The sequence below is a fragment of the Clupea harengus genome, chromosome 17 (genome assembly GCF_900700415.2).
Source record: "Clupea harengus chromosome 17, Ch_v2.0.2, whole genome shotgun sequence".
Taxonomy (NCBI): domain Eukaryota; kingdom Metazoa; phylum Chordata; class Actinopteri; order Clupeiformes; family Clupeidae; genus Clupea; species Clupea harengus.
In genome coordinates this window covers 21,548,356-21,558,081 of record NC_045168.1, presented here as the reverse complement: position 1 = coordinate 21,558,081, position 9,726 = coordinate 21,548,356, and the positions used below count along the sequence as shown (strand labels likewise).

Genomic DNA, 9,726 nt, shown 5'->3' with positions numbered 1-9,726 from the left:
TGTCTGGATAATAGATTTTTCCGGAACTTTGTGTTGTGGTAGGTAATCACCTTGCTGCCTTATCAGGCTCATATCTCAGCCTTGGGATACACACACATACACACACAGATTATTTCACTCACACACACACATACACAAGCATGCATGTGTGTATCCATATTCCCTCATTAGAACACAAAAAAGGATAAAGACATGCACTCTCCCACACACACCATCTGATAAATAAACATGCTGTCTCTCACAGGAACAAGCACATACGCACACACACAAACTCTCTCTCTCTCGTTCTCTCTCTCTCATACATACACAAACACACACACAAGGGTGCACACACGCACATACTTACTTAAGGCATGCTCATTTTCAAATTCTAACACACACATACTCTACTCTACCAAACGCAGACACCCCTCATCAAACACACACATGCATGCATGTACGCACACTTGAACACAACCGTATGAAACTATTGTCAGTCCACATGAGAATAGACAGACTTTTGTAAACCCATGAGCAGTCATGCATGGGAATGTAAATAAACACATACAAAGAGACACATGCAAGACACTGTGCAAGAATTGCATGTGTGTCTGTGTGTGTGTGTGTGTGTGTGTGTGTGTTGGTGCGTGTGTGTACATGCGCGCCTGTGTATTTTGGAACTACTGTGTGTTTTTATGTTTTCTGACTACTATGATCTGTGATTTGTTTGTGGCCTGGCCTGTGATGTGTTTAGTAGCGTTTGGTGTCATGGAGTTTATGATGTACATCAAATAATTCCACAGCAGTTTGTGGTTAATATGTCTAAACAGAAGCTATCTCGTCCTCTCTCCTCTTTCCATACTCTCAGTTTGAATGCTCTCTCCTCTTTCTTCTCGACTCCCTTGTCCCCTGTCTTTAAGCGGCTGTGTCTCTTGTTCTATCTTTATATTCCCTTGCCAAGGCAGCCCTCCACCTCGCAGCAGGAGAGAGGAGGAGGTGACTGTTGATATTAATTAGCATAGACTCTGAACAGCTGTCTGCCCAAGCTGTGATGACGTCCCTTCTGTAATAACTCAGAAGCCTGCTTAACAATTAGAAAGATTATAATGACACTGGAAGAAACTAGCATTAGCCTTGTATAAATAATGCGTGTAGCTAGCCAACTGCAGCTGTAAAGATTTTTTAGCTGCATTAGATGCCTATTTCTGGGTCCCCATGATATTACGTTTCCTGTGACATCATGCGCACGCCGCATGTTCAAAAGAAAAACGATCTACGTGAAAAAAGCCACATGCCGCACAGTCATACGCGCGGAATGATTAGGACTCGCGCTTTTGCTCGTGGACAGTAGGAAGCCGCTTCAGATAGGGTAGCGTGAGCTTTTCGGGATCAGCCAGGAGCTGCATCACGTGAACAGACCGGAGGCTCATTTCGCCTCGCGCCGCCATACTGTCTGTGTTTTCTTCCATTTCGCATTTTTATTGCAACATTTTACTCCCCCGCGGTGAGTACACAACCCCTGGCTTTTTGTAGCATTTTTGTCTTTTCAAGTATTCTTTTAAATTTTCCCTCTTTTTGGCTGGTATTGAACGGTGAGAGATGAAGTGGTGGTTTTCAGTGTTTTTGCATTCGACAGGCTCCAAGTTTTCAGGGCTGTGATTCTAATCCTTGGCAGAGAGTCCCGTTGACGCCAGGCTCTGGCGAATCGGCTTACAGTCGTGTCAAATACTCAAGAAGGTTTTCATCAGATTTCCGGTTCATTTTATTTTTACATGTCTTCTTCTGGTGGTTTTTGAACATTTTTCTTTTTCTTTTTCTTTTCTTTTCTTTTCTTTTGGTTAGGAGAGTTTTGCTTTGTCTGTGCTTTGCTCTGCATTTTGAGGTGGTGTTTGTGAGTTTTGGGATTTTGATTGCTCGGTGTGCGTCACCCGAAGCCATGCACGGTATCTTTGCCCTCTTTTGCATTTGAAACCTGCTGATGATGTTTTGATGTTTTAACTTTTCTTACTTATGACTAATCACGTGGGCGCTTTTTTTCTTTTCTTTTCTTTTCTTTTTTCAATTTCTTATACTTTTGCAGTTTTCTGGGTGAAATATTTTTGGATGGTGTCGTTTTTGGAAAGAGTAGTTGCTGTATATTGGACGTGAATTGAATGATTTCTTGGGCAAGATGTCTATGTGTTTTTCATTCCCTTGTCAAAGCGGATTTAGGGTGTCCCTCTGCAGGTACATACGAACAACTGACAGCCTACATTAACTTGCTTATTTACGTGCAATAAAAGCGAGTGCATTCCTTAAACGCTCGTCTGTGGCTGATGTATTCTTTTTGTGAAGGGTATTTTCACCTTAAAGCAGGTATTATGATACTCAGAGCAAGACGAGGCTGAATTATCTCGGTCAGAGGTATCTACCCGTAGTAATACCAGCTACAATCGAAACAGACTCATAGGAAATTAGAGATATTGTGTATTAGATCAACCTGTAAAATCACTTACAGAAGGCTGTATCGACCCGTTGTATATACGCAAGCTATTATGTTGTCGTTCATATGTTGCACCTTTTGTGTTCAAACATGGTCATATATACAATGAATGTAACATGGTGGTATTCACTCCGCCAAGCAGAGTGAACAACCGGGAAATGCACGTCTAATGCTCCTATAAATTCAACGCTGTGGTATCTGTTCTTTCCACACCGTTTTCCCGAGCTTACATATCCCGTTATGAGTTTGTCTGTCATAAGTTTGTTGTGACAAGAGCTCGGTGTGTTTGTTTGTCCGCAGTGAGTTGTTCCGCAGGCATTCTTGCTGAGTGCTGTTGCATGGCACGCGCGCGAAGCGGGGGGCAGCGGGGCTTGACGTTACCTAGATATCCACGATTCCGCCACGAGCGGAAGGAATGCGTTTGCTTGTGACCGAGGTCGCGCATTTTTGAAAGGTTCTCTGCGGTTCCCTAGCCCTGTCGATGGTGGTGTTTCCCAGTCGCGTCTTCAGCGTGACCACCGGCTATGTTGAATTTCAGTACCACGGACAGCTCCAGAGGGTAGCCAGTGATTTAACAGTGATGTACACAGAAAACATAGGACCGTAACAGCCAACTCAAGCCATGTGAACACACCCAATTTTAGCCTCAGCTCTACTTTTCTGGTGTGGTAGGGCAGAGGCAAACACAAGACCTGAAGATGGCCTGAGTAATCCAAAGTTCCAGGACATTCATAAAAATGATTGCGGTGTTAAAATCAGTTGTAATCTTTAGAAATTCTCTCATCAGATCCACTCTTAATATACATCAAGTGGAAACTTTAAAAAATCTCTGTTAACATGGTTGTGATCTTGATACAGATCATTTGGTAAATCGCTTTGTTGGTCCGAGTCTCTGTGAGAATCAGGGAATGGCGACTCAAACAGCCTTTTTTGTGAAGGGAAGTATAGTTGTTTACAGTGACATGTAGTGTTTTGTGGTTACATTGTTTTTTATTCACATCTTGTGTTGTTAGTCAGAGTTCTGTGATGAGGTTATTTCACTGTGTTGAAGCACTCTGTTGTCTGAGTTTTGTGTATGATGCCATGATTTTAATGAGGTTGTGCGCCAAGCACCATGGTTTTGGATGAAAGTGACTATATCAATATATAGTCACGTAATACAGTGTCAGGTAGTGAAGTGGTGCTTTGTTTTAAGTTCCTTTGGTAACCCAGAAGTTGTTGTAGGTTTCCTTGGTGACATAGAGACTGAGAGTTGAGCATATCAACTCAGATGAATTACCAAACACACTTCAGTTGATTCATTTCTTAGTTTAACAAAGAAGAGTGCAATTAGTGCAGTACTATAATACACCTCATCACAAACACCCCAATCATGCCTCAGAATCAAAGCATTTGACCCTTTAGGGTACTTGTGAAATGGTAGTCTATTCGACTGTTTACTCTCCCTTATTATACTGATGCTGAAACCTTAGTTGACATAAGGTAACGGTGTACATTAGTGAACCTGAAGGTGTTTGTACCATTAGTGTCTATGTGCGTGAGCAGCATTAGTCCCTTTGAAGCTCCCTTGTGTGGAGGTAGCGTTAGCTCCTGTGGGCGATAGCGCTCTCCTCTCCTGTGGAGAAGCCTCTACCTTCCAGGCATTTTTTTACCCCCTTATCAGAGCCCCTGCAAAGCAGTGCAGGCAAGCGGCTCGCTGAAATAAGATAGCTCAGATGTGACGAGGGCTTTGCTACCATGAATAAAACATCTCTGCCACAAAAGGAAAAGGGCTAGAGACGGATTCTGAGAGATCGGCCTCTCACGTTTGTGTCTGTAAACAAACACAGAAATGCAGGAGAAAGTGAAAGGAGAGATGTGTTAGACGCCAAAGACACAACACACGAGTATCTGACTCACTGCAGTGAGAATATGTCTGTGTGTTTGTATGTGTGTGTGTGTGGGACAAAGAAAGAATGACCTTGAAACTTTTCTGTGTCTTTATGGTCACAATAGTTTTTCTGGAAGTTAGGCTAATGATGATAACACTGTATTATTACCATAGCATTATCAAGTTATGACTTATCAGTCAATCTCAGTTAGTCTTTTTATCTTTTCTGTGAGTGTGTGGTGCCCAACACTGTGGGTGCTTAAGGCCTGTGTCATCTCCAGCACTTCAAATAAATAAAACAAAAAATAATCTATATGGGTAATCATTTTTATTTTAATAAAACAAATAATCGCCCCTCCAGTTAGTTTCATAATGTGGCACACACAAAGTGTGTGTGTGTGTGTGTTTGTATGTGTGTGTGTGTGTGTGTGACCGCAAATATTCTGCATTGTGTGCCAGTCCATGATTAGGATGCAGGTTTCCTACTGTTTTTACCAGAGTTTATGTGTTCCTACACACCTCTTACAGTTTTTTATTCCTCAAACACAAAGATAAAGGCTTGCACCACACACACACACACACACACACACACACACATACACACACACACACAGTCTGATGTAAATGGACTGACTCTTGCCTGCCACATCTTTCCACATGCACATACACACCTCTTACCACATAGCCTTGACATATCGGCACAATTCTCTCTTCAACACACACAAACACGCACACACGCACAGACACACAGACACACTAATCTCACTGCCCAGAGCCGCTTCTCCTGGGTTTTGTGTCTGCAGTTCTCAACTTAATATCCCCTGAAGCCCTGGTGTTCTGAGAGGATCTCTCATGATGATCTCATTCAAGACTGACATCCGAGGAATCAAGTCCCTGCTGACACAGTGCAAAGCAATAATACTGTCGGGGCTGGAATAACATGCACCCTCAACCCTCTCCACTGACCAGTCAGGGCTTGGTGCAGTTCTAGGCGGAAATAGTGTTGTCCATGGTGCTTAAGGGATTTCTTTGCTTCTGGACTACAGAGAATTTCACACACATGGAGACACACACCCTCACACACACTCTCTTCTTCTTGCTCTCTCTCTCTCTTACACACACACACAGAGACACACACACACACACACACACAGATACACATACACATACACACACACACACAAAGAGAAAGAGAGAGACTACTAGGCATTTTGTTCATGATCTGTGCAGATTCATTCAGTTATTTATTCACAAGAAGGCAGCTGCAGTGGGATGTTTGGACTGAATGGTGTAGTGTGAATTGGAGTTGTCGAGAGACTAAAGGAAACTGAAAAAAGACAACGAATAGGCTAGAAAGTAAACAAGAGAGAGAAAGAATGGGATGGCAATATCAGGAGTCGGAGCGACTGCAAAGAGAAACAGTGAGAGAGAGAGAGAGCGAGAAACAAAGAGGAATGTTCATTGTGGGCTCAGGGTAAATGCGTCTTTGCTTTAATCAGCTGTATTCCCCACATATCTCAGAGGTACTGAGCGATTTAAAGTGGGGGAATGTATGTATGGAGAGTGCTGTGTGTTTGTGGCGAGAGTCAGTTAATGTGTGGATGTGAGTGACTCATATCAAGACCATTTCATCTTCTCACTTTCGGGATATCAGACATTCAGGTAAATTGTTTGGGATGATATGGCCCTGTGTTTAATTTCTTGTATTAGACTTTTGTAATGTGGCTATTAATAGCAATAATAATTGTGCCACAAGTAGTGCTCTAGGGCTGCAATCAGCATCTATTATTTGTAATAAGAAGCACCAATTATTTGTCTCATAAGCAAAGACAGCACCACACACACCTATGGTGTAGATGTCAGGACCAAGGACAGCACCCTATGGAGTTAGGATGAAATAAGAATTAAATGGAAATGGAAATGGACTGCATTTATATAGCGCTTTTCTACTCAGAGAGCACTCAAAGTGCTTTACACATTAATGCCTCAGACATCTACCCATTCATACACCGATGGCAGAGGCTACTATCCAAGTTGCCAACCTCCGCATCGGCAGCGGTTAGGGGTTCTTAAAGGAAACAGAGTTGCAAGACTGTGAGTTATGACGTGCTTATTGTTAATAATTTCTTACTGACAACATCTTATACAATCAGGGTTTACACTGGTGCCATCAGAACAACACAGAAATACATTACATCTCTATCTTATAATATGAAGATGTATTTTACATAATTTATTTCAGTATGATGTATCTCCTGGATGTCCAGAGGAAGATATGAAATATGAATGCACTTAAGAAGACCATAACCAGATGTTGTAAGTTTTAACTTCATTCCACCTGTTCTTTTGGTGCTGCTTTTGCTCCTTTTGAGATATAAATACCTCTCCACCTCTGACACCCGATCCCATGTAGTGCTCTTGTAACAATAATTGTTATGCCCTTTGTCATTCTTCTGTTATTGTCGTTTGTCATCCCTTGTTTTTCACATTGAAATGAATGGTGGAAATCACCTATTGTGACATTACTTGCTCTGCCAGCTGTAGTTTACAGTAGGGAGACCAATGGTAGCTGCCATAGCTGGCGGACAAAGATTGATCTTTTATTTCAACCTCGCCATTCAATGTTCATACCTGGCTGTTATCAGAGATTTTCCTGTAGGCAACATTCCATGGTAATATGGTAGTAATCGTACAGTGGATAGTGTCACTACTTTGCAAGCAGGTCAACAGCTTTGGACAAAAGCATCTGCAAAATACCTGACCTTTACCTTTTCAATGGGACAGATTGTTTATGTTCCAGGGCGAGCAGGAAACGTCGCCATCCAAATATTACTGCTCATCTGCTGTAATGTTCAACTAAATGAAGATCCCACCACCAATGTGGATCAATGACAGCATGAAAGTGACAAAGTAACTTAATATCTGCGATAACTAAGCTAGCCACTCAACTAGCTCTAGCCAACAGCTTATGGGGTAACATGACTTAGTCGCTTGTAACATAGGGCACTAACGTTAATGTTTACAGCTGACATCGCCCTTAACATTTCAACCGACTTCATGGATACACATCTGCTGTATTTTTTAAATAAACGAAGAAAACACCAACACTGTGGATTATTTACAGTCTCCATATTAGCTAATGTTTTACTTGTTTAAATTCAAAGTGACGAGGTATATTAATGGCTACGATAACAAACTACTCGTTAACTAGCTAGCATAGCTAGTAGGCCTAAGCCGTATCATCCAACAGCTAACGTTTCCTAACTTAGCCGGTGACAACCAGCGACAGGACACTAATGTTTGTCCACCTATCCTTATCTGCCCACGCATTGCCTACAGCATGGGTCGGTTATGAACTTGAACATGTAAGCAACAGACAGCCTACAAATGGGCACATAGCAAGTGACAGAGATGCCAAGCTACAAGCAGAATGCAAACCCATGTTGCAAACCCATCCAACAAGTTGAGGGGTAGACAAGCTTAAAGAAGATGATATTGTGGGAGAAACCAAAAAAATCTTGCAAGTCAGCAAGGCATATCACAGGGAGAGAGAGAGAGTGTAGCCTACTAATACTAACAAAGTGCTTAAAGCAGAAAGGAATGCTGCGTGTATCCCGAGCATAATGCAAGCTGAAAGTCAGGCAGGTCAGGCAGCCCCATACAACAATAAAAAAAGATGCCAGTCTGAAGCGAGGTACTAACAGTGTCATTATCAAAATGTTTTAATAGCTATTCGATAAGCTGTGATATCAGTGTCAGCACCTTTTGGAGCTTTTCGAGTCCACATCACATACAGTGACAGGCTACACCAGCAAAGTAACCTGCAGGTCGTTTACGGCAACAGTAGGCCTACCGTTACATTTTACTGGCCTCTTTTGGCACAGATTCACTTATCTGTAGGCCTACCGTTACATTGCACTGGCATCTTTTGGCTCAGATACACTATCTGTTGGCCTACCGTGACATTTTGCTGGCATCAGTGTGCATACACTATTTATTTACACATTTTTAACACAGCCTACCTGTTATGCTAAGATTAAAGGCACCAGATAGCCTCGACATTAAACATCCCATTCTCCCAAGTTAACATGGGTGTGCATGGGGAGCTTCCTTGTGTAGGCCTAGGTTGAATTGGCCAAGCTATGATTAAAATTATATTTTGTCTTTTCAATTATCATGGACATTAACAAAGATCACATTGTAGAACATACTAATTTCTCTTAACACACCATATAATAACGAACTTGTATGTTTCCCCAATCGTCGAATCTGTGTCACATCTGCGGTCAAATAAGGTAAAAGTGCGATTATTGTGCTCACATGCCCACGCTCATCCCCAGTTAAAATGAACCCCGGTACAGTACAATAACACCATATTTTCTCCTCCATTGGAATTGGTTAAGTGGCTTACTTGAAAGAGTTAACAATTGAATCATATTTCTGATATTAGAAAGACTTAGAAAGACTAAACAGTCAAACTTCACTATTGACACGTACCTCTTGGGGGGGAAATGAATGCCAATCAAATACAAAACAACCAAGTATACTCAGCACAGGCTACTACACCATAATCCATCACACGCAACATCAACTCAACTCATCATTGTCCAAGACGTGGGTTTCTTCAGGTGCTCAGTCAGTGTATTATTGGATACAATAAAATGTTCAGATTTTTCAACAGTGAGACTTAATGTCCGCACCATCATTTACACTTGCACTGTGCCAGCAGACTCAGTGGCATTGACTTTATGGATTTCAAAGTGATCTAAGTATGACTGGCATTCTTTACACTTAAAGCATGGAGGATGGATAGAGATGGGTAGAACGCTTCAGACCTTGAACTTAATAAATGGACAGATGATTGTTCGCCTTGCTCTAGGTAAGTTATGTAGCTTATTGCACACAACAAATGAAGACTTTTTTTTAGTTATGAAGTCTACTGTGTGCTGTATGCTAATGTGTCCCAGATTATATCATTATAATAATCAGTGCGAGGGCTGTATAATCTGTCATTTCCTGGGCAAGGGTTAGCGATCCTCTGCTGCTTTTGATATCTTGCAGAAATGCATCTTTAGTTGATCCTGAGATTGTACTTGTGTGTGTGTTTGTGTGTGTGTGTGTGTTATCAAGAGTGGCACAGTATGTTGTAGACATAGACTTGCGCTTTATGCCAAGACCTATGTTGCCATGGAAACTGAATTGGTTTGTGGTTCTTAGGATATCTTTTGAGTAGAGGTTCTGTGTGTGTGTGTGTGTGTGTGTGCGTGTGTGTGTCTTTCTGTCTGAGCCTGTCTGTCTGTCTGTCTGTCTTTTTAAGGGTTACACTCTCTGTTGGGTCATACCGTGTATGTTTGTAGCACACATCAGGTACTGAGCATCTGGAGGATAAAAGTGT

The 9,726-nt window shown here is 41.9% G+C and overlaps 1 protein-coding gene across 1 annotated transcript in view; it reads left to right on the top strand.

Annotated features, from left to right (window-relative positions):
• The first annotated feature begins 1,172 nt into the window (after window positions 1–1,172).
• LOC105897230 (RALY RNA binding protein like) overlaps window positions 1,173–9,726 on the top strand; it is a 46,276-nt gene continuing 37,722 nt past the window's right edge. The window contains exon 1 of the mRNA XM_031584316.2: window positions 1,173–1,483. The gene's annotated coding sequence lies outside the window, so the exon portion shown is untranslated. The remainder of the gene's footprint in view (window positions 1,484–9,726) is intronic.